The following is a 25,825-nucleotide window of genomic DNA, read 5'->3' as shown; positions in this document are numbered from 1 at the left end:
CAAAAGTGCTTTGGGATTCTGAAACTAAATCTTAAAGAAATACAGTTGCTGCATTAGAAAGTAAAAGAATCCATCGAATAATCAGAGTCTAATTTAATTATGGTCCAACTGAAGAAATAACTGAATATTAACAGCATAAAATATTGGAAATACAAAATACATTCACATCGTTTGAACATGAAATATAGAAAAAGAAATAAGTATAACAGAAAGGATTCCAAATTATGAATAAAAATCCACATACCTTTGGATATATGTAATCAGAGGAGGTTTCTGTCTGAAACTCAGGGATGCTTGATCCGTTAGATTTCTTCCAACCAAGAGCTCAATTTATATCATTCACGGCACCTAGAACAACCAATCCGGCTTCTGGAGGAAAAATGTGTTGAGTACAACTAAAAATCCCTGGATCATGACTTTTTTAAAGCTGTGATCAAACAGAAGTCTGTATGTTGTGATTAGTGCATATAGTCTTTCATTATGGGCAATCATAGGTTTAACAGGCAAAAAATTGTATCATGCTGTTTTGAAGTCAGCATATAAGTTGACTGCACATGCTGATATATTCGGATTTACTTTTAAGAAGTGGCTATGTCATTGTCTGTTCCCTGGTTCTAGCAAACATAACATTCTTCTTTGTAAAAAAAAAATAGTTAGATGGTTGAGTTTCTCCAGTGAAATCAAGATGTCCCCTAGTGTTCCCCAGTCCTTTTAGATCAAGATAAATTGATTCGAACCCCCATTCTGGTAAAACCTCCAAGCTCTCCCCAATATTTCTCTGAGGGATTATAATTTTGGGTTCAGCACCGCTCTATTTTCTACTCTCATCGAAGGCATCTTCTCTGTTGTCTGTTGCCATTTTTTAAAGTCACCGTTCTGGTGTTCATCAAAAGAGGGAACAAAGTCCCTTCTCCTTGTTCCCATCCTGCAACGCATCTGCCACCTAAGCGATCATGAACTTGAGGTTATCACAGGAGCAAAACTTTTACTGAATCTTTTCCAGGCAACATGATATATTTTAATTAAACGAAATGGGGAAAAGATTGAAAAAGGGTATAATGTGACCTGAAAGACAAGGCAAGGAACATAACACACACCAGACCTCACACTTAAAAATGTATTGCGATTCTTGCAAACAGGTATGTATCAAAGAGGGGACATTGCCCTGGCTCCCCCATCTCACAGAGCAACTCAGTCTTTCTCAGTATGATGGGCCTTCTTTGCCCACATCCTTTTTGCCCAAACCCATTTTCTCTTAGAAGCAAATCCAGATTCCTCTCTCTCTCTTTTTCGCAGCCTCTTAACTGCCCCTTTCGTTGCATGGTTCCCATGTTCTCAGCAGCCTCGCCTTTGACCAAACGACAACCAAAGCTCTTTTCCTTCTAAAAGGACCTCTGAACTAGCTATTAAATTCGTGTCTTTTACTCTTCCACTTTGGCAAAGCATATGTTTTTTTTTCTTTTATTATAGAATCTGATCAATTAAAGAGAAAATGTGTATCTAGTGGTAAGAGGCAGCTGATGAGTTGTCTATCAATAATAGATCGATAAAGGAAATACTGATTATATACCCAGCTACTATTGGTGATATAGCCAGATCTCTTTGACTACTTCAGTAATATTTGTACATGTATATATATATATTTTATATAGATGCTCCACATTGGCTGAATTAAACTCAAGGAGAAAACATCCATGAATGGCAATGTAGTATTATTAAGAGCTAGAGCTTAGACTTACATGGGTCCTGACCTTAGCTTCACCAAGAGTTGGGGGACCACTGACGCGTCATTTAGCCTATCTGAGCCTCAGTTTCCTCATCGCTGAAATGAGGATAATTATAGAACCTACCTAAGAGGATTAGTGCGGAAATGAAATAAGAGTCATCTCTGGGGGAAATGAAAAGATATCACAGTAAATGTTTTAAAAATACCAATAAGTAAGATTCTAAGAGAACTTTGGGGAATAAATTATTAGGAAATTAATAACCCTGTGGAGAAAGGTAGACTTTTCAATCAGAGAGAAGGAAATTTCAAAGAAGAAAGTGGAAGGTTCTAACAGGTAAAACATATAAATGAAAGCGAACATAGAATATGGTTCTAAAAGCCAGGTGTGTTCAGGATTTGCATTTATGTATGAATATATTTATTGGTGAATTGTATATCAGGCAAGAAGGATTCTCTTCGAAGGAAGTTGCAAAAGGAATTTTAGGAGAATTGATATCAGGTTACTTGCAGGGGGAGGAGAGGGAGTAAGCAGCAGTGCTTAAGGAGAGTAGGAGAGAGGGAGGAAAATGTAGGTCACATTATATTCTTTTTCAATCTTTTCCCCATTTTGTTTAATTAAATATATCATGTTGCCTGGAAAAGATTCAGGACATATTTTTCCTACAAAATTGTTTCTGATCTCCACTAATTGAGTCATTGGTGAACTACTAGGGATCGTACAGTTTTACAAGATTTATCTCATTACTTTGTCTCATCTTTCAAGAATAGAGTGTCATATATTTGACCACAAAGATCAACAGAATGATCCCTTACTGTGGCATTGATTTCTCTAGTCAATTAGATAGTGAGATATTGCCAGTTCACTGTGAATCATTGTTCAGGCTTTGATGGCAAATGCAACAGAAATACGATAGAAATGATTTAGTTCTTTCTATTTATTTTCCCTCTCTGCCTCCTGAGTCATACGGTAGACCCTATTAAAATATGGATCTCTCTGTTTGAAATCTCTTTCACTAATTTAGGACCCGCATATATAGTTTAAAAGTTACTCAGTGTTTGGGGGGGGGCACAAAATTTCAATTGAAAACTATTTTTATGAACAATTATTTCATTTATGAGTAAGATGACTTTATAAAAGAAAACCGAATTTACTAGATTGACTACTTATTTTGATTTATACAGACTATAACACGGCTGAAATATTTGTATTTTGATTTCCAGCTCTTCAGTGTCAAATATTTTCTTCTCTTTTTTTAAAAAAATCATTATTTCTAAAATAGATTGTAAGCGTAAAATAGTTTCCTCAATGGTGATATCTCTGGAAAACGTGCCTTCATTCACTTAGGCATTTGTTCTAAATATATATGTTGAATACCTATGAACCTGATTCCATTTCTGTTACGATAGGGACAAATACACGCATGGATTTATTAGTTTCTAAAGGCTTTTCTCCAAAATGATGAGTAAATAAACACCCTTATAAATGATAGTTTCCCATTCTTGCTAAGTGGGAAGGAAGAGAGTCCAAGAAAGGATTATAAAAATGTCACATTCAGGGCACAGTTTGGCCCAGAAACACCTGCTCTTAGTCCCCCTGAGGCTTTGTAGGACCAAGCAGGGCTATAAAAAGTTCACGTGGCAGGACCTGAGATGAGAAGCCTCCTACTCTTCGTGGGACAAATAAAGAACCAGATGGTTCTCACCTGCCAGTGGTTGGATGTGAGGAAAGCATGGGTTCATCCCAAGAAACAAGAATCCGACCCACTGCCATTATATGCCTCGCTTTGGCCCAAATACTTTTAATAAAGAGAATCCATGATAGTCAAGAGCCGAAGCAGTCTTGAGCTCTGAGAGGAAGCATGTCTTAAATGTGTTCACCTCCTGGAATGACTGATCTCAGACAAATAATAGGCACTCGACAACAACAATGAATTATATATATTTATTTGTGTGTGCTGTGCTTTGTAATTTAAAAAAAGTTCTTTTGCCCATTTTTCATAGTAGTTATTCTTTTCCTTGACTTGCAGCTCATCGCATTTTGCTGTTCCCATGTTGCTTATGCTAGTAACTTCTCCCCCTTCTAATTAGCTGCTTAATTTACAGTGTGCTGGAAAATCATATGCCCGAGCTTGTCGGAAGTATGTGTCCACCGCAAAAGATGCTATAAGCGGTTTTGGCCCTGGTAGCTCACTCAAAAATTTCAGTCTTGTGACATTGATTTTTGACTGCTGGGAGGATATTTTGTTTTGTTTTGGGGTTTCCCCCCTTAGTTTGATTTTCTGGGTTTAGCAGTGGTGGAGGTATATGGGTGATGTTTAGATAAGTCAGGTGTTATGAATTCCAGAAGCCTTTCTTATCATCAATAAATAGAGGCTCAATTCTTGAATCTTCTTTTAAAGCAGGTCCAGTATTGTCCAATATTCTGGAATTGTTTCAAGAGCGAGTATTCTTAAGTAACTGGAGTCAAAGTCAACCTGTAGACATTCGTTTATAAGAAAATACGATCTCGCTAGCTTTTGCTGGAGTGGATTTGTACCCTCGTCAGAACTCAGATACACCACCACCCATTGATTCTGATAAACAAACTGACTTCCTTTGCAACCCTTGAAAGTCAGTTATTATCTTTTATACTTCCTTGAGAGCTCTTTGATATCCAGAAGACTGTCTTTTTCAAAGTAGGTGCTAGATAAATGTATCAATTAATGAAAATGTAGAGAAATTATCCATGACGTTATGAAAATATAAAAAATGTCCTGGATCTGTGTAGATCCTCCATGGACAGAGAAATCTTTCAGTGATTTAGATGGACCTTTTAAACAACTAAGATGGATCACTCAGCATTGCTGCCAACTGTTCCTATGGACTTTCATGCAAATGACCTCTGCTAGGGACTGAAGGAGATGCTACAAAAGGTTTAGAATCCATTATCTTAACATCTTTCTTATACTTGGCTCTGACCTACTAGTTCCTACTGTGATATACTACAAGCAAATATACTATGATGTATGTACCTGACATTTTCTTATTTGTGACTGAGTCCATTTGCTTGATATAATAAAGCTTTATTATTATTCTTATTAGATTTTTAGGCTTCTATAATCACTTCAGCCCAAGGAGTAATTTGAAAAGAATAACAACAGCTCTCCCACGTTCTCATACTTTTTTTGATGGCGAACCATCATGCCTATTCTAGCATCCATTGGAATGAACTGTGTTTTCTGGCAGGTCGTTTGAAACTGTGACCAAAAAAAAAAAAAAGAGAGATCTTTTACTGGCTAATGACAGTTAGTAAGAGAGTGGACTTGGGACAAGAAGCCTAAGAAAAGCAGGGACAGAGGTAGGGAACCAGAAGGGGGACATGTATTGTGATGGTATTTAAGGTAGTGACAGGCTCAGTGAGCCCCACGTTTGCTGAAAAGAAGAAACCTATTAATGAAGCAATAGGAAATAAAATAACTGCGCAGTAAAGGGAGATGGTCCTAGGGTCACAAGGCTTGAACGTGTCCCTCATAAGCCAACATCGTGATATAACTTCAAGCACTTGGTATTAGCCTAGCAGTCATTGTTGAGCACTTAGTGTATGCGTAACGCAGTCTTTGGCCTTGGAGTACAAGGATGAAGGGGACAGTAGTCCAGTTCTCAAAAGACTCATGGCCTCTAGCAGAGTTGTCCACTTAGAGTTGGGGCGGAGGATGCTGGGAGTGGCCGTTGGAACAAGTCATCCTTCTCACCGTCTGGAGGCTGACACGCTCTGCGCTCTGTGTTTGTGGATGAGAAGGGAGAAAAGGGACAGTAGTGACACTGGAAGGCTTTGAGGGGCTGTGGAGTTTTCCCATAGTTCCTGGCTGGATTGGGAAGGGGGTACTAACTGTATGTAGGACCACTTCGGTCTCTGTCCTGCAGGCCTGTACTTTCTGCTTCTGTAGTGATGGCGCATTTACTGATAGTGCACACTGAGTCGTCAGGGGAAGATTAAATTATAGCCAGTGCCTGCCGTTTTCGAGGGCAGTATAAAGTAGGTAGAGGTGTTTATGTACTGATCCGGAAAACAATGTCTACCAATAAGCGGCTGGTTGAAATCAAGTCTGCCACATATAATATTCAAAATGAGAGTGTCGGTCTGTATTTATTAACATAGATTTTTGTGACATATAGTTAAGTGGTAAAATAGATTTTTAATGTCTTCTTTCTCTAAAATGATCTTCTTCCTCCCTTCTTTTCTCTGCCTCCTTCCCTCCTTCCTTCTCTATTCCTTTCTCTTCACTGGGGAGGTAGTCACCAAAATATTAATGGTTGTTATCTAAGGGACTCATTCCTGAAAGTCTCTGAGAGGCCACGTTTTATTTTATTTCTGTGAATGGAACAAATGCAAGGGAGACACAAGAAATTTGGGAATATAATATTTCTCATTCAAGGTCAGCAAGAGGAATGAGTAAGCGATAGTACTAGAGTTCCCATAACGCTGGGTTTATTTAATGTTCCTTCTCACGGAGAAAAATCTGAACAGAAAGAGACCAAAAAAAGTACATTTCTCAAAAAGGGATAGGGTCCCTTTTAGGTCACTAGTAGAAAATATCTTAATAATATTAGCATTCACAGAAAGAGCTCATACAGCCTGTAATTTGAAAGACCTGTAAGTATTTTCTAAATATCTGGTGGAACAATTTTCAATAAGGGAAATTATATGCAGATGGATAGTGTGTTGTTTGGCTTATAATTAACTGGTAACTGTTGGGAGCGAAAACATTACATCTGTGTTAACGGAGATAACACGATAATGTGAAAACAAGCTTTTTAAAAACAATTCTGCTTATTGAGCGAAATGCGTCGAAGTAAGTTGCCCTTTCCCACTGGGGTTCAGTGCACACATGCACAGATGGGGGTTTTCTCTGCGCGAGCATGTGCTATGATGGCGAGAACTCGTCTCTGGCAGGACAGACTAGGTCAGCGTTGTGCGTGGACCACTGACCCGGGATGCTGGACCCTAGCCAGTGTTTTTGACTCCTTTGTCCCCTTACCTTACTGCCTGGAAAATGGGAAAATGTCCATCGGGGGGAAGCTAGTAATGCCACTGAACATACATTTGACTCTTCTTAAACATGATTTCCAGCATCAAGAGTGACAATTTTAGTAATTGCTCAAAGAGGAAATATGCAAATTTAAAGAAACACAGGCAATAGTTTGCCACCAAAAATGGTGGAAACTATCATACTCAGATATATGATGCGCAGAGTTTTTTTCTATTGTTTTTGGACAGAAAATTCTTAGATTGTTACACTTTAGTAGGAGAACTTTCATCTTCATCTCTCACAGAACTGCCCGCAGGGACAGAAGTATAAAATGGCAGAATAACATTGTCATGTGATCCGCTAATTCTACAGGGAACAAGAAATATGTAATGGGACCTAAGTACCAGCAATGTCACCAGTCCCGGTAGGGTTGTCATTCCTGGTAAACATTCTAGTTATTATTTCAGTTACCGGCCCCTCAGTTGTGGACAGAGCCCCGAGCGGCTTTTCAGTTAGCATCTTCATCGCATCCCTAAATTACATCAAATTCAGTGAGAGTAGCTGAGAATTATTTCTAAATCTCTATTAAACAATCACATCACGAATCATATGTCTGCTTGAAGTACTAAGTAGATCTGCAAACTGATATAATTCTGAGAAATGAAATAAATCAGGAAAAAGGCCAGAAGGTAATTTAATTCTATTCACATACATTTCATTATGGACAATTTTTCTTTGAAATGAAATTAAACAGATGCAATATCCTGTCACAGAATTTTGTGGAGTGAGTGCAAGTTTATTCTAATCATAGATGACATTTTACTGTTAACATGGTAATGCCAGCAGAGCTTTAGAATCCTAAGACCGCTGCTTCTTAAAATCTCACCTAGTACGTCATCTTCATCGTGCTCTTAAGAGAATCATAGACATGTGCTATGTCTGTTCTCAATGGCATCCAGAAATTTTAAATCATTAGGATAAAATATTTATTGAGATTCTGTAATATCCAAGGCATAAGACACATAGAAATATATGGCATGATATTCATAGAATACAATATTATTTAGCCATTAGAAAAGGCATAGGGTGCTAACACATGCTACAACATGGATGAACCTCGGGAACATTGTGCTAAGTAAGTGAAAGAAGCCAGACACAAAAGACTGCGTATTGTATGATTTCATTTCTAGGAAATACCCAGACGAGACAAATCCATATAGACGGAAAGTAGATTCATGGTCGCCGTGGGTTGGGGTAGAGGGGCCTAGGGAGTGATTGCCAATGGGCTTGGGTTTTTTAGGGGATGATGGAAACGTGGTTGGAACATGGATGTCTGAGAACCTCCACTGCAGGCTTTCTCGTTGTTAGCGCTCTTGGCATGTGGGGCTAGATCCTTCTTTGTGGTGGGGGTCCTGCGCACTGGAGGATGCTGAGCTGGGTCCCTGGCCTCCACCCACTAGATAACCGGTGGCATCTCATCCCTCAGTTGTGACAACCAAAAATGTCTCTGCACTTGGCCGTGTGTTCCCTGGGGAGAAAGGAAGACATAATTGCTCCCAGCTGAGAACCGCAGATCTGCAGTTTCCTAAGCGTCGAGCTGGATGTAGGGGTGTAGGCAGAGTGGGGGCCCGCAGCCAGCGTGCGCTTATGGAAAGACCACTGTTTTAGGGTCTCTGAAGGTAAAGACATTGAAACCTGAGTTCTAAAGTCCGTGATTTCTTTTAAAAAACACTGAAGAGACGAAAAGGAGAGAGAAGATTTAGATAAAACTATTGTTCAAAAAATGTCCTCTAGGAAAAATCCCTCATTATTCAGGTGATTAAAAAAGATCGAAATTTGTTATTTAAAAAGTAAAATAAAAATAGTATATGCCTGTGGTCTTTACTTTTATTATTATAAAGGATTAGAACCATGGTGCCAATAATTCAGAAAGTATATAAATTTGAATTTGGCATGTTCGACGCTAGAACCGTAAAAATGTATTAATGGTTCTCAAAGAGTTTTGCTTAACTCAGCTTTCAAATCATTCTGCAGAATATAAACACCCCTCGAGCAGCAAAAAAAGAAGCATGAGATTTGATTTGTACCGTGGCTAACAAAAACAAGTGGCCAATCACAGTTTAATCATATCCTACTAATCTAACTTAGTCTAAGGAATGAAAGAGAGGAAACGCGTGGGCTTCAGAAATACGTAAATTTCAGAGTCAGTTTTTAAGCGTGACCTCTTTTCTCTTCAGAAATGCGTGAGTGGAGGAGGCCCTCAGACTCCCTGGTAACTCATTTATAAATAAACAGGTTGAAGGAAATGGTGTCGATGGTCTGTTCTGTCTAGTTCTCAGGATCTGCCCCACTCGGAGTGGGAATCTTTAAATTATCGAGGCAATAACTGGCGTGTTTCCTGCTCTCCACTTTAAGGACGTGTTTTCTCAAACTGCTTCAGTCTGCGTAGCCTTGACTACCTAGGACTTGATACCCTGTGTGTGGCTGTCAGACTAAAAGTTAGTAAACTCGAATTGTGTTTATAAGTAGGATCCCATTACACAGTGGCTTCTCTGTAAATAGACAATGTAAATTTTCTTATTTCTCATGGACTTTAGCAGTTACAGAATGTTGCTTTTAGCTCTTGTTTATATCAGGGATATTACTGAGTGCCTTCGACTCGGGCTGGCTTACATCTATTAAAAGGGTCATGTTCCAAGGATGTTTTCAAGATTTAAAGGTTGCACGTTCGCAAGATGTTTTTGTCAACCTGTTCTCCCACCGTGTCAGGACGGAGAACTGCCAGAACGTCTGAAGGCGGCTGGGTCAAACACGTCAGTCCTAAAATTGAGTGAGGACAATACTTCTGGGAAAAAAAACCTGTGTGGTAGCTCAGTGGAACCACCTGTTCTCACTCAGTTCTTTACAACAGGGGTCTGCAACCCCCGGGTCATGGACCAGTACTGGTCCTTGGCCTTTGAGGAACCAGGCCGCACAGCAGGAGGTGAACGGCAGAGAGGCGGGCGGGCTAGTGAGCAAGCTTCATCTGTATCTGCAGCCGCTCCCTAGCGCCTGCATCACCACTCAGATCATCAGGCATTAGAGTCTTATGGGAGTGCCGGTCGCTGGTGCCAAAGAGGTTGGGGACCTCTGCATTAGAGCGTTGTTTCGGGATCAATGAAATGACCTAACCGGAGCACGTGGAGCAGTGTTCACCCATAGCGGGTGCTTAACAAACTCGGAGCTTAGCATTGTGATCATTTTCTAGCAAAACTGCACAAGCTGCGGCAAAGGAATATTGAGTCTCTTTACAAAACGCTTCTTGACATTTTTAATAACGTAAGTTTAGAAGAAATCGATCTTGATGCAGACTACGCTTTAGAACCACTAGCTTTTAAGTGATATTCATGTTTAGGTCCCATTCCACCTAGCTTCTGGTTTTATTGGTCTGAGCAGTGATTCCAATTCTTACTATATTTCTGAATCCCCAGGAGAGGTTTTGCAAATACCGATGGCCAGGTGCCACCTTCAAAAATTAGGTTTCAGCCATGCTTGAGATCGATGGGATGCAATCTGTTTCTCCTTATGAATGAATTATTATGTATGTCTCTTACACCTTTACTGTATATAAAAAGCTGTAATTTTATCAACTTTATCCAAATCAGTGGGTTTTGTCTTCTAAGTGAATTTCCATTCAGTGCCATGGGGCGTTAAGAACACGCAACACAATGACATTTGCAATTGATTGTAAAGACATAGGCTCAGACCCGCAGAGTTTTAGCATGATGGCAAACCCACGGTGAGCACTCAGAAAACGTTTGCTGATTATGGACAAAAAAGCGTTCTTCATGGTCTCTTGGTTTATCCACGAGAATTTCATTTCAAACTGTGTTACAGAGTCCGCATGAGGCTGCTCCAATGTCGATTCGATGAATGGGGTGCATTTCATGAACCACTCGTCTGAGCTGGCTACTTTGGGTGTAGCTGTTTTGATTTTTGCTTCCTCCGAATATAGGATTTTGTTCATTTAATCAAACAAATCCAGTTGTTTTGCTGTTCTAGAGACATATTATTTGTGTGGCCAAGAATCCTGTTTGCGGACGCCACACCGCAACTAGATCTGAATGTGGAAAGCAGCCCAGAAAACAAGTGCTAATTGAATCAACTGCTAAGATTACCAGTGACAAACCAGTATGACCTCCATCACCGGGTTCAGTTAGTGACCCTCGGGCAAGGAACTGGCTTTATTCCAGTATCATTTCCTTCATCCACCAAAAACCCTCATCTTCATGATTGATGAAATAATAACAGTGTCAAACTTCAGGCATATTTTGTTCATCTTGATTTTCTGTATGTCCTTTTTTTTCTGAATGCAAACATAGTATACGTTTGTAAATGAATTCAAACAATGTAAAAATGCGTTAGGCAGGATGTCAAAGTTCCTAAGAATTCCATCCTCAAGCGATGGCTGCCAGGCAGAAGCAACATGACCTGGACTTCCAGGCACTTCTCCCCAAGAGTAACCCCTAATCTGTCTTTTCGTAGCACAGATAGGTTTTGCCTATTTGTATAATTTACATTAATGGTTTCCCAGACTTCTTTCGCTTCACAGGACGTCTGTGGGATTCTTGCATATTGTGATAGGTGGTTGGAATGTGTTTATTCTCATCGCTACATAGTATTCCATTGTGTGGATATACCGCGATTTATCCATTCCACTTTGATAAACATTTACGTAGTTTACAGGTTTTGTTTATTGCAAATAACTCTGCTATGAACATTCTAGCACACATCCATTGGTGAACATATGTTTGCATTTCTATTGTTTTTATTGTCGACATTTTGTTGTTATCAGAGATGCTGTTGAAGTGAATATCTTTGCAAATGTATCTTGTGCCTTTCATAATACTTCTATAAAATACATTTTTAGAATTGCCGGGTCATGTAGCACGCATGATTTGAGTAGATGTGGCAGAACTGGTCTCCGAAAACATTTTGACTTTTGAGCTTGGTCTGTACCCCAAGCAGCCCATCGTGTCTACATCCCTTTGCCATTGTCATTATCTCTGACGCAAATGCTGCTCTTGTGTCTTCTGGACTACAAGGCAAAGCTAATGAAAACCAGAATCTTCTTTCTGGCCCATTTCAGACACTCCCTAGTGGGCTAGCAGTGCCTCTCTCATGTGTCCACTGAAGGACAAAATGTAAAATGACCTAGTGTCCCAGGATGTCAGGGCATCGTGTAAAATCACCAGCTGAACCTGAATAAATTGATGCTGTTAGAAGATGCACCAAGTGGACCCCACAGCTCTAAGTGCCCTGCACCCCAGGCTGAGAGGACCTCATTTCCCAGGTAGAGATAGAGGTTTCTAATCTGGAAATGCAAGTTCTATATCTTAGCATCAAGTGGCCCATTCAAAATGCCCTGTCATTGGGAGGCATCAGGCTAGAGCAGTTTCCAGACCTTGGAGCTCTTGACATTTAGGGTCAGATCATTGTTTGGAGGTGGTGGGGGGTGGGGGGTGGGGTCCTGTGCACTATAGGATTTTTGGCACCATCCCTGGCCTCTACCCACTAGATGCCAGTAATTTTCCACTTCTCCCTTGTAACAACCAAAAACTGCCTGCAGGCATTGGGAGGTAGAATTACCTCCAGCTGAGAAGCACTGGGTGCCTCCTTAGAGAGGCTCCTGGCTCTAAATCACAGTATGTTCAGATTCTGGCTTCGCCTCTTACTGTGTGACCTTGGGTGAAGTACCTAAACTCTCTGTGCCTCAGCTGGCTCTTCCGTAAAATACAGATGTTAATAGTAATATTTACTTTAATTGGTTGTCGTAAACATTAACTGATCGTGTGAAGCAGATAGCAGTCTTTGGCACAAAATAAGTATTCGATGTCATTAGCTTTATTAGTCATAATATTTATTATTAGGAATATTAAAAGCTGAGACGGTGAAGAAAAGTATTCACTTTCTGGAAAAGAATGTGGATAACGCGTATCCGAAAGACATCAAAGCCTGTGGGTTCACAGCTCTTGGGCTGGGCGGTGGGAAATGCGGCGAGAGCATCGGGTTGGACCTCTGTTCCTTCTCAAATTAGCATTTATGGAAACCAGAATTGGTGGAAAATGGGCTTTGGCAGCAGAATGAGGCATTTTTAGGAACATGCTAAATCACCGGAGGGAAATATTTTGCTGTGTTCCTCTCGCTAATATGAAATTAGTAAATTTTCGATCGTTTTTTGAACACTTTCATTTTAAAGAAGAAAATATGTTCAGAGGATTTTATTTGTTAAGAGCTTTGTTGGGATGATGTTCCCCTAATGTGTAACCACAGGTCTAACTTAGATAAACTCAGATGGCAGGAAACAGTGTCTCCTTGTTGGTAGGACAGAGTGGCATCCTGGAGTGGGCTCCAGATGAGGACCGGGAGGCGAGGGCTGTGTGTTTGCCTCGCCAAGTCACTTCTTTTTGAGTCTCAGGTTCTCAGACATGTGCTGAGGAGTCTGAGGGATGCGAAGGGAGGTTCTGAAAAGAAAAACGAGAAAAGGAGGTGACATTATGGCGCACGCATTTACAAGATACTCTGAGTTAGAATTTGCCATCTGCAGAACTTCTCAGCGTTCCCTTAGCTAGTGTTTATCGTGACTCTTTAAAATGGGGCCAACACGAACCACTTTCTCCCACTTATTTGGTCCCGAAACAGTTTGGGAGATGCTGCATTAAATAATTGATGAGTCCCTCGTATCCACAGAAATTTCCTGATTCCTTCTGTATGCGTTTTCTATCACTGCCGCAACAAGTTACCACAAACTTAGTGGCTTAAAACATACACACTTATTATCTTACAGCTCTGTAAGTCAGAAATCTGACACAAGTCTCACTGGACAAAAATCAGGGTGTCAACAGGGCTGCGCTCCTTCTGAAGGCTCGGGGAGAAGCCATTTCTTTACCTTTTCTAGCTTTTAGAAGCCACCCCCATTTCTTGGCTCATGGCACCCTATCTCCATCTGCAAAGCCAGAAATAATTGCATCTCTCTGACCACTTTTCTATAGACACATCTCCCTCGTGCTCTGAACTCTGCTGGATAAGATTCTCTGACTTTAAAGGCCCATGTGTGTGCATGGGACCCACCCAGATAATACAGGAGCCTTTTCCCACCTCTGGGGGGAGGGGGGCGGCGGCAGGGCTATTATTCTGCCTACCACACTATCTGTCCTGGTGGCTTCTCCTTTTCCCAACACTGGAGGGTGTGGAGTGGTGTTCTGTAAAGCCAGGAAGAAGCTCGCGTGATTATCTTTCTTTTTCCTTTGCCTTTTGATCAGCTCTTGCCGTGTTGAATGTCTGTCTTGCAAACTCACCGAAAGAGTAATAAAAGCAGAGAACGCAAGAGTAATTAAAACAAGGCTACTGAACTGTTCTGTGCAGAGTTTTATTTTTAGCTTCTCTCTTGATACAGACAAGAATATCTCCTTGAAAGAAACTAAGCTCTGAACTGTCCTTTGTTTTAACATGTACAATTGCCAGAATGCATATCAACAAGTGGTCTTTAGAATTAAAATATGAACATAAAGAGATTGAAAGAGTTTATTTGCTTTTTTGGATATAGCCCTTACCTGGCTCCATTTCTAAAACAGTGAGCGCTGCAAACTCCTAAACTTTTCAAGCACCTCGCGATCATCAATTTGTGAAAAGAAAAGAAACTGAAGGGTTCTGTTTCTTCTCACTACTTGGTAAAAGCTCCACTGGCTGATCTATATGAAGTAGAAAGATTATCCGGGTTTGTTTATAGTTGTTGCTGTTTTATCTCATGTGAGAGGAATGAGGCGGAAAACGAGTTTTGCACTTAAAAATATTTTTAAATCTTGGTGTTAGACTCATGTTGTTTAAGTTTTTGTTGTTGTTTTTGTTTAGCTATTTATAGCTATCATGTGATCCAACGATTTCACTCTTAGGCATATACCTAAGAGAATTGAAAACATGTGTTCACATGAAAACTTGGACACGAATCGTCACAGCAGATTTATTCATAATGGCCAAAATGTGGAAACATCCCAAATGTCTATCAACTGACGAATGGTTAAAGAAAGTTTACATGATACAATGAATATTATTTAGCCGTAAAAAGGAATAAAGTTCTGATGCACGCGACAGCATGGTAGCAGAAAGAAACCAGAACCAAAAGGCCATATATTGAATAATTTCACTTATATTAAAAGTCAAAAATAGGCAAATCCATAGAGACGTAGAGTAGGTGAGTGGTGGCCAGGGCCCGGGGCGGGAGGGGAATAGAGAGTAATTGCTGATGAGTATTGGGTTCCCTTTTGGGGTGGCGAAAAAATTCTGGAATTAGATAATGGCGATGGTCGCATATATCTGAATATATTTAAAAACCCTAAATCACATACTTTAAAATGGTAAATTTCGGGATATGTAAATTTTATCTTTAAAAAATTGTATCAGAACTTCAGGTGTTGGTCTGGCATGCGAGAAGCTCAGAAGTTGTCACTCTACCTAGCAAGTCCAAACAAACTGAAGAATCAACAGCTCTTCTTAGAGCCTTATGGGAAGTGACGTCACAGGGAACTCTGCTGCCTCCCAAAATTGACGAGATTGACAGGTGAATACAGAGAATCACAACTTACCAGAGCAATAATCTCCAAGGCAACCAGTGCCCGGGTAGGGAAACCTGAACTGTAATTGGTCAAGCGCTGGGGGCTCAGTGTGGACGATTCAGAGTTAAACTCCATGGAGACCCAGTCATCAGGAGGCCCCCACACTTTTGTGAGTTTCACCTCCTGGATCTCTACCAGGTGTACAGATGATGTGGTAGCCTGTGTAAAATATCAGAAATAATCGAAGAAAGCAAAAACCCTCCTGTGACTATATATAATATTGTAATGACCATGTACGATGCCAGGTGGGTACTAGACCTATCGAGGGGATCACTTTGTAAATTAGATAAATGTCTTTCCGCTATGCTGTACACTTGAAGCAAATATAAAATAATACTGAATGTCAACTCTAACTGAAAAATAAAAATTAAGAAAAAAGAAAAGTAAGCTGATAAGTTAAAGTAAAATTAAAAAAAAATTCTGGAGCTAATAAATAAGCAATCATAGCAAGGTTATAGGATGCGAAGTTAATATACAAAAGTCAATGGTTTTCCTGTATACCAGCAACGAACAAGTAGAATTTGAAATTAAAACCAAAATACCATTTACATTGGCACCCCCAAAATGAAATACTTAGGTATAAATGTAACAAAGTATGTTCAACAGCTATATGAAGAAAACTAGAAAACTCTGATGAATAAAATCAAAGAACTAAATAAATGGAAGGCTATCTCATGCTCACGAATAGGAAGACTCGGTATTGTCAAGATGTCAGTTCTCGCTCGATCTACAGAATTAGGGAAGTCCCTATCAAAACCCAGCAAGTTATTTTGTGGATATTGGCAAACATTCTAAAGTTTATGTGAGGAGGCAAAAAAATCCAGAATAGCCAACACAATATTGAAGGAGAAGAATAAAGTTGGAGGACTGATATTACTTGACTTCAAGACAGTATAAAATGACAGTCATCAAGACAGTGTGCTATTAGCAAGAAATAGACAAATAGATAAATAGATCAATGGGGCAGAGAGCCCCGAAAGAGATCCACATAAATACAATCAGTGATCTTTGCCAAAGGAGCACAGGCAATGTGATGGAGCAAAAGTGGTCTTTTCAAGAAATGATGCTGGAACAACTGGACATCTACATACAAAAAAAAAATGAATCTAAACACAGACCTTACAGGTTTCACAAAAATTGACTTGAAATGGATCACAGATCTAAATGTGAAATGCAAAACTCTGAAACTCCGAGAAGATAATAGAGGAGACAATCCAGGTTACCTTGGATATGGCAATGACTTTTAGAAATAACACCAAAGGCATGATCTGTGAAAGAAATAATTGATAAGCTAGACTTCGTTAAAATCTGAAAGTTCTCCGTCAAAGACAGTGTCAAGTGAATGAGAAGATAAGTCACAGACTGAGAGTAAATATTTGCAAAAGACATCTGGTAAAGGAGTGTCTTTCAAAATATACAAAGAACTCTTAAAATGCAACAATAAAGAAACAAATAACCTGATACACTATGGGCCTAACACCTTAACAGCTATCTCACCAAGGAAGTTATACAGATGGCAAAAAAAGTACATGAAAAGATGCAAATTAAAACAACAGCGAGATACCACTACACACCTACTATACCGGCCCAAATCCAGAAAACAGACAACACCAAGCGCTAGTAAAGGGCATGGAGCAACAGGAACTCTCGGAAACTGCAGCTGAGAACACGAAATAGCACAGACACTTATGTGACATTCCAGAAAAGGCAAAACTATGGAGACAATAAAAAGATCAGAGGTCGCCAGAGTTTGGGGGGAGAGGGGAATGAATAGAGGAGCGCAGAGGATTTTGAGGGTGGCGACACTGCCCTTTGGGGTACTGTAATCGTGACTACATGGCATTATACAGTTGTCGAGACCGGTAGAACATACAAGACCAAATGTGAACCCTAATGTGAAGTATGGATTTAGGGTGACGATGATGCAGATGTCAATGCAGGTTTATCGGTTGTGACAGACGCACCACTCCGGTGCGGGGCGTTGATAATGCAGGAGCCTGTGCGTGAGTGGCGGCAGAGGGTATGTGGGAACTCTCTGCACCTCCTACTCAAGTTTACTGTGAAACTTGAAAGGGCTCTAAAAATTAAACTCTATTTTAAAAATGCACCCATTAAGTAGAACTCCTCAAACTCCTGTAATGTTTGACTGTAATTTCTTTTGGAAAACATCAGTTTCCGTTTGTTTCATTGCTCAGAGAAAGCACGGTTTTCTTATATCAAAGCAAAAATATTTGCCCCGTCTCTGAAACACTTTTTAATTTATCATTTTAAATGTAGTACATTGAAGAGAAAACAGCTCTGGGAAAAAGGTCTGAAAAAATGGCAACCAAAAAAAATCAGATCTATAGCACTGAGTGCAGATAGTTTGTTTTTATGTCCTACCTGGCATTTTGTGTCATTCTGCAAATTTGTTTTCCCCTTTTACATGTTTTGACACTTATCAGTAAAAGCCAGGAAGTGAGATTTTTTTTTTCTTTTTACGGGGAGTGATTTTAGCTACTTTAGAACATGTATCCTAAATGTAAATATTACCCGCGGTCTTGTGTTCATGCTAATCTACACAAATGGTTTTCCCTATAGATGCAGAGTGAACTTTCCCAAAGGCTTTCTTTCAACCAGCAAATGTGTAAAAAGCACAAAACGCAAGAGCCCTTTCTTCTAAGTGCTGTGCCTGTCCTTGCAGAATGTACAGTCTAGCCAGGGAGAAAAGGCTCAGATGTAGAGAATCAAATAGATTTCCAACATTTAAATAAGAATCAAGAAAATCGCCGAAATGCAAGGGGCGGAGAGGTGAGTGTGAGGGTTACCTAGGAGGGAGGTATCGTGTGAAGTTAGAGTTTTAGGGAAAATAAGTGCCATTTAAACATTCTGAATCCTCTTCTTCCCTCCCTCAATGAGCCATCACAAGTGATTTCCTGCACATCTCAAGTGTTAAGGTCATTTGGGGCCTTAAAAGAAGCATAGAGGAAAAATAAGGTATAGACCCATCTGCTCATCATACATACATACACACGTGTCATAGTGATATTTGTAAAAAGATGTGATTCCTCTGCTGCTTGAAATAGCGAAACGCCCCGTGAAACTGTCATTTCCTGTGCTATATGTCTGGTGATTTCTTTTCAGCGAGTCCAGAGTGGGGTCAGCAAACTTTTTCTGCGATGGGCCAGATCGTAAATATTATAGGTGTCGGGAGACCTACATCTGTGGAGCAGCCACTCAACTCTGCGGTTGTTATCAGGACTATCAGGACGCAGCCCCAGACGAGATGGAAGCGGGTGAGCCTGGCTGGGCTCAAGTTTACAGAAACAGGCAGGGGGCCGGATGTGGCTGGGGCTGTAGTTTGTCCACCCTTGCTCTACATTAACAGTTGTCAACTCAAGGTCAAGTCATGCCGTAGTCGCTGTGGTAGACGTAATTTATGGCTGCTAATACATCACTTGTACACTTTGGAATTTTACTTCGTAAGAAAACTAAATGAGAGATTTTGAGGTGAGCCCAGAGCCACCTCAGACAAATGGTCCTTCTGCTGGACTTTCTTGAGTCATACTTTGCCGTTCTTTGAGAGAAAGTTCTGGCTCTCACAGGGAGGTGGCTTATACAGTGATGAATAAGACCCCAAACTCTGGGGTTATGGCCCATGAGTTTGAGTCTGAGCTCTGTCACTTGTAGTCTATTTCCTTGGACAACTTGCTTAATTTAACCTCCTGGTGCTTGATCTCTTCATCTGTGAAATGGGTACAAATTAATAGACCTTACTTCATAAAATCGTTTAGTGATTAAAGCAGGGAGTACATAATTAGGGTTAGGAATAACAACGGGTACACGTTTACACCCAGGAGAAATGTTAGTTCTCCCTCTCATATCTAAATTCCCTGGGGAGGGAGCATAGCTCCCAGCTTATCTTATCTGCGCTGTTGACTCACTGAAGAGAAATCCTTACCATTAATAGTTGTGTTGACTACAAACTCTCATGATGCTAATGGGTTGCGATGTTACATTTTCTTACATTAAAATTTTTTCCTACCCACAGACGGTCATTGAACAAGGAAGAAAGCAGCAAATCTCAGGGTAGAAAATGTGAACATAAATCAGCAGTGCCTGAGATTCCCAAACGGTCGACAGAGTAATTATGTGCTTGAAAATTGTACAGTATGCTCTTAACGTTGCTCTCGCTGAACTCTGGAATTCTGAGTCTTACCATCTTTCCGAATAAAGCAGCGTTCGTTAATCTAGTTGATTAGCACACACTTCCTCGTCCCATCAGTATGAATCTAGTGGTGTGGAAGTCAATCAAAATGAAGACTCATTAAAATAGGTAAATTCAATATGCGACAAAATCACGTTAGGCTATTATTTATTTTTCATGATCATTTTTCAGTGGTCTTCATAGTGCTACGTAAATTAATCACACGCTTGGAGCAGGCTTTTCTGAATTCCTTGACTTCCTCCTGAAAAGTTTGCCCTGCGATTTGCTTTCCTCACCACGGAACTGTTGGGACGAGAGTATCGAAATCTGGGAGGGGAGAGTGTGTGTGTAGCACTTCTCTCATTCATTGTGCATCGCTCTATCCTCCCCACAGAACTATTGTTGTTTCCACTTTACGAAGCAGGTAACTGCAGCTTAGAATGGTTAGGTAACTCACGCAGGCAGCCGTGAGCTGAGCCGGAGTTCAGAGCCAGGTGGTAGGACCACTGAGCCCCCTCTCTGCAAGCACTGAGAATCCCACTCAAAGGAAGCAGCTGCAGATGAGCAGAGACCTGTTTACCACATCATCCCGAAGACCTTACTTAGCTGCTTAACAGTGCTGCCATTAGAAATATTCCCCATCGCATCCAGTGCAGAACTCGTAGAAAGTAGTATGTGGATCAAGCCTGTGGAAGTGGAAAACAATTTTATGGGTGCCCAAGTTTGGAGTTTTAATTCTAAATCTTGGTAGCATTATTAGATTTTATTTCTGCTGCCAGCGAAAGAGAAAGACGGGATAAGAATTGCCCTTGGTGTGGGAGAAATCTGGCAGCTTGAGTGAACGAAGGAATGTATAGATAGCGCAGCTATCACAGGGGGCGTGGAGGAGCTGGGAGAAGGGAGGAGTGGCGGCGGCTGGGAGAAGGGCAAAGGTGCATGGCAAGTGCTCTGTGGAATTTGATGGAAAGCGATGCCTTATGGTAAAAGTGCAGGGAATTTGCGCCCCCTGGTGGTCCTCTTAATCCCAGACCATTACAGTGGTCCTCGCCTCGACTGCGCATTAGAGCATCCCCAGAGGGCTCTGTGAACCTACCAGTGCCTGGGCCCCAGCCCTAAAGAGTCTAACCCATTTGATCTGTACCTGTGCTGTCCAATACAGACACCACTAGCCGCTGTGGCCATTTTACATTTAAATCAATGAAAAGTAGATAAAATGTAAAATTCAACCATTCCGTGTCACCAGCCACATCCCAAGTGTTCATTAGCCATGAATGGCTAGTGACCACCGCATCAGACAGTACAGGTACAGAAATTTCCGTCGCCGTATAAAGGACTGTGGGACTTCCCTGGTCTGGATGCAGGTATGGGATGAATATTTTTTAAAATGTCACCAAGTGTCTACGGCCATGCCACCCTGAATGTGCCCAATCTCCTCTGATCTCAGAAGCTAAGCAGGGTCGGGACTGGTTAGTACTTGCGTAGGAGACCACGTAGGAAGACCAGGTGCTGTAGGCATTAAAAAAAGAAAAAAGAAAAAAGAAAATGTCACCAAGTAAATCTTTTTTTTTCTTTTAATTAAGGAATGTACCAACTAATTCTGATGTGCAGCCAGGTTTTAGACCTGTTGCTCCTTAGAGTTTGTTCTAAAATTTATCACCAGTTGCATCTGAACTAATTGTGCTTTTGAAGCAAATATTCCAGGAATATTATTAAAGCTAGACTTTTTCTGCAGTCCAGTAGTATTTTTTTTTTATTTAAAACAACTTGCTTGCTCATTTGCTCTACAAGTAAAGGTTTAGATGGGTTAAGAACAAACCTTCGATTAAAAATGTACAAGTTACCATTCGCCACTTAGGTTGAAGTATTACAACAATTCCTGCCAATTTTGCACTACCTATTGAAAGAGCTTAATAAGGAAAATAACCTCAAACTAAAACCGAGAGGCTCACTGTCAACAGCTCACATTTTGGGCAACAGATTAGAGGAGATTGATGTTCATATATTTGGCGATACTCAAAAACTAATTCATTAAGGTAATAAGTTAATTCAATTTAATTTTTAGGAAGTTGTTTTTCTTTTCTGTTAGAGGAGAAGCTCACTGAGAGGTTTTCGCAGAGTAAGTGTAATTGATGATGCAAAACGTTGTCAAACGTAGCATCGAAATGAGAAGACGGAAAGGAATTCACTTTAGTATTTCGTTGTTGTTGCCTACTTTGTTTTGCCTAATCCTTTTCGGTCTAGAGTTTTCAATCTCCTAAATATGATATTCATCTACCCTTAAGGCTTGCTTTATTTCCTTCTGGTTCATAAATATCTGCTTTGGGATCAAGTTGTCCAGTGTGGGGTCATATTTCTTCAGCATCCCTGCGTCTTTTAGATAACCTTGTTTCGTGAGCATTGAATCTGCCCATATCTGAATAAATGATCTGCTCTGCAGAGTTTACGTGGCATCTTACCCATAAGGAGTCCTCCTATCTGAGTGTCCCTGTTGGAGGACCCTTGCAGCGTCCATCCTTAAAATTGAGCTTTGCTCACAGCATGAGTAGAAGGAGCAGCCTACGAAGGAAACCCGTCTCCTCTGTAACACATCAGTCCCAGTGACATCATTTCTACAGAAGAGAATGATCTGTTCACGCTCCCCAACACATAAAGTAAGCTACGAATTTCTCACTCTACCAGGTATTCCTCCAAGCATAACATTAGACCCGACTCCCTGGGGGTCCAGATTTATTGAAAAACCGAGGGACTCTCATAACTAGAGCATCCCGAAGGGCCACCTGTTTTATTGCTGCCGAAAGTCCCGTTTTGCCCGTTGGTGGCCCGCATGGGTCTCCCTTTCCCACTGGCGCTGTAGACCTCAGTGTTTGCTTCATCTCGCTCTCTCTCCCCTTCCCATCTGTTCTGCACCGCTCCGCCTCGCTCGTCTTTCCTAAAACGTCGCTATCACCGCATTCCACCTCTACCCCAAAGCTTAGAGTGCAATTTTTCTACTTGTACAGGATATGACGTTTGGGAGGTCTTCGAAAATGCCTGTTCCTCTTTCCTGAAAATAAACACTGGTTCTTCCTCTTACTCTCTGAGCAAAGCGGCCCCTCAGCTTCCTGCTCTGTTTCCTCCCGCCGCCCTGCCTCTGTGCACATTTCTGTGCCTTTATTCTAGAAGGGCTCTAGACATTCAGCTGTCCTCCGTGCACGTGCCAGATTTCTCCCAGTTGCAGAGAGGCCTTCTGGTCCCCATCGAGTGCTCTGTGTCATACTTACTTTGCACACATGTCTTCTAAGGGACTCATTGAAGAGAAGGTCGCTGGGATGCTGGGATGTAGCATAAAGATTAAACCCATTACATCTGGAGACCGTCTGCCTGGGTTTGAACTCCTTACCGCCCTACTTGTGTGACTTCAGGCAGGTTATTTAAGCTCCCTTCCTCTCAGTTTTCTCATCTGCAAAATGGGGATAATCCTGGTACCTGCCTCTTCAAGTATAGCAAGTATTCATGGAGGCAATAAGCACTAACTGTTAGATGTCCATTAGTGTGGTTTTGACTATTTCAGATTTGTGGCCTTAAGTAACTTTCCAGTTACCTAATACTTCGCTTTGCTGGTAGATTTTTAGATCTGAATGATCTAAAAGTTAGTCCCCCTGCAAAGGGGTCATAGCGGCAGCAGGAGGCTGCTGGAAATTACACCAAGGTCAAGTGCAGTGCGGGGGTGGGGCAGCAACAGAGAGTTACTTAAAGTTAAGGAAGCAAATGACAGTGGCCAGGGACTGCTGAAGCCTCCTTCTGTGCTTGGCTTGTCGCTTTAGCTCTGGAAATTCTGAGCAATGCACAGGTAGAGACTGATGATTAAACTGAAAGATACCACATTTTCGCTGTGCTTTTTTTAAGCTAGCAAATGGAGTAAGATGTCCTTTACGATTTCCATTTTTTATATACCGTCAGAAAAAAATATGAAGACCTCAAGTGCCAACTCTACGGGACTGGTGAAAAGGGGTCAGTCGAACCAACGGAACGTATATCAGTAGTGATTGCGATCTAAATGAAATTTCAATGTGCCACTTGATCAGATCGAGTCAAACTTCCGAATGCTAAAACCATTACCTGTTTCTGAATGTTACTTACAACCGGAAGGATGTCACTAAATCTCTATTTATCTTCTCGTTCGTAAAAGCCTTTCTACATGTTCTGCAAAGCGATTTATAAAGAGGAGTTTTTATTTCGCCATCCGGTTGATCAGCTGCTCGCTTTCCATGTGAAAATGCAGAAATCGAAGGAATGAGCTGCCTCTCGGTTCAGTAGGGAGAAATACAGGAGACACGCCGGGGCCAGGACTCAGTATATTCCTGGCTTTGTTTCTGGTTAGCGAACTTCTGCACTGGCCCTTTTAATTGCTTCCCAACAGTTATTTCTAAGGCTGTTTGAGTGACTTTTTAGCCTCTTATTGGTTCTACTTAAAGAGTTGATATTTAAACCTTAAAGAAAATTCCTTATCTTCACCTTTCGTTTTCTGGCTTGAATGCATCTTTGCAAAGAATGCCAAAGATACACAGCTTCTCCATTATTTCTCTGTTTCCTCTCGAGACCTGACTTGGTTCCACTCTTAAAACCAACTAGGAATTTCACAAGACATTGTCTCGAGATTATTTGAGATTATTCACTTAAAGGAATAGTCACCTTCTAATGACACATTCATTGGTCCAATAGTTTATGTCTCCATCAAGTAATTGATTTAAAAGGCCGCTCCAGTCTTAGGGAATTGTTCGTATTAAATTGCTATGTCTAATTCTCACCGGACACTTACGACACGCCTCCAACTAGTGCTGACTGTGGACTGTGGGTTTGCCTTCTAGTTAATTCGTAACCATAGCGTAGTCGTTGGGATCACAGCTGCATTACTTACAAGTCGCGACTCTTTGGGCAAGTTCCTGAGCTTCTGTTTCCTCATCTGTAGCATGGGAATAACAATAATGTAACCTACTTTCTACAATTCTTTCAGTGGTTAAATGAATCAATGTTCATAAAAGGCTTAGAACAGTGTCTGAGACTTCATAAACACTACATGCCGATTTCCTCTATTCATAAACTGAAAGATCGTTTGCCTGCCAGTGACAAATGAATTGCATACTTATCAACTTCATGTGAAAGATTATATTAAATCATTTTAAATGAGTGCTTAAATTCCATTGATGAGTATCCAGATTATATGAACTATATTCACTGTCTGCTGGAATCATGACTATTTTCAACGTCTGGATTTTTGGGGGTACTGGACGTAGAGGTATATGCAGTAATGGTAAATTTTTACTCTGAATTTCTCTTTAACTGTAATTATTCTAGTAAAGAAAACCATCTGACTTATTTTATTGTTTTTAAATTCCTTCCTCTCGTTAAATAAATACCAGCAGCAACAGAAGCTACGCGTGGCTTATATCAAATGATGATCAACCTTATGGAATCCTAGTAAAAAAAAAAAAAACATCTCGAATCCCTAAATTTTGAGTCAGTAAGATCTTCCATGAAATCGTTTCTCAGTTTGTCAGTTGTAATCACAGTGATTCCTTTGTTGGAATTCACTCGAGAGCACGAGAGAATTATAACTTCCTATCGCTGGAAAACAAAGATGTCTTTCTGAGTTGTTTTTGGTTTGGTGCCATGTGGAATACATGGAGATCAAGGTAATTAGTGATCGGGATACGTTTTTAATCTTTTCTCTCTGCTCGTCGTGGATCTCTCCCTGCCACCCCCACCCCCACCTGCAGCCTCTTAAACATGACCACGTGGTTGCATTCACTCTGACCTCCTCATCCTCTGTTCAGGAAATGAACAACTTCTCAAGGACTATTGTTCCACAAAGAGCATAAAATTCAGAGCATGTGTTGTGTTTCTCAATAAAAGGCAATGAAACGTTTCTGGTTTTTTTAAAATGTTTTTTTACTAGTATTAGAAAAATGAAGAAGTCAGTGGTTTGAAAATATAATTTCAAAATTGAGACTTTGTCCTAAACAAAGAAAGCACCCTGTGCGCTCCATGGCGCTCTCAGGGGTTTTACCCCAGGCTTCCAACATTCCTTGGTTGATTCCTAATAAGGACACTTTGCACAGTTACAATCCAATTACCATTTGCAGATCCCTGTGGGAAGGCGGACTTTTTTAGTTTTTAGAGGCATCCTTTCCTAACTCTAGAATACCTCTTCAAAATAGTCTTGTTAAAATAAAAAGCAGGAAATCCAGTTTCAATTTCTCTGCATTCTTTTTCG

At 40.7% G+C, this 25,825-nt stretch overlaps 1 protein-coding gene and 1 pseudogene across 2 annotated transcripts in view; both read left to right on the top strand.

Annotated features, from left to right (window-relative positions):
* ARHGAP6 (Rho GTPase activating protein 6) overlaps positions 1-25,825 on the top strand; it is a 436,053-nt gene that overhangs the window by 321,421 nt on the left and 88,807 nt on the right. The gene's annotated exons all lie outside the window — the stretch shown is intronic.
* On the top strand, positions 20,969-21,087 carry LOC118608479 (annotated as a pseudogene).

The sequence above is a fragment of the Rousettus aegyptiacus genome, unplaced genomic scaffold, assembly GCF_014176215.1.
Source record: "Rousettus aegyptiacus isolate mRouAeg1 unplaced genomic scaffold, mRouAeg1.p scaffold_m13_p_9, whole genome shotgun sequence".
In the NCBI taxonomy this organism is placed as follows: domain Eukaryota; kingdom Metazoa; phylum Chordata; class Mammalia; order Chiroptera; family Pteropodidae; genus Rousettus; species Rousettus aegyptiacus.
Note: the sequence above shows the minus strand (reverse complement) of the source record. Positions and strands in the feature narration are given on the sequence as shown.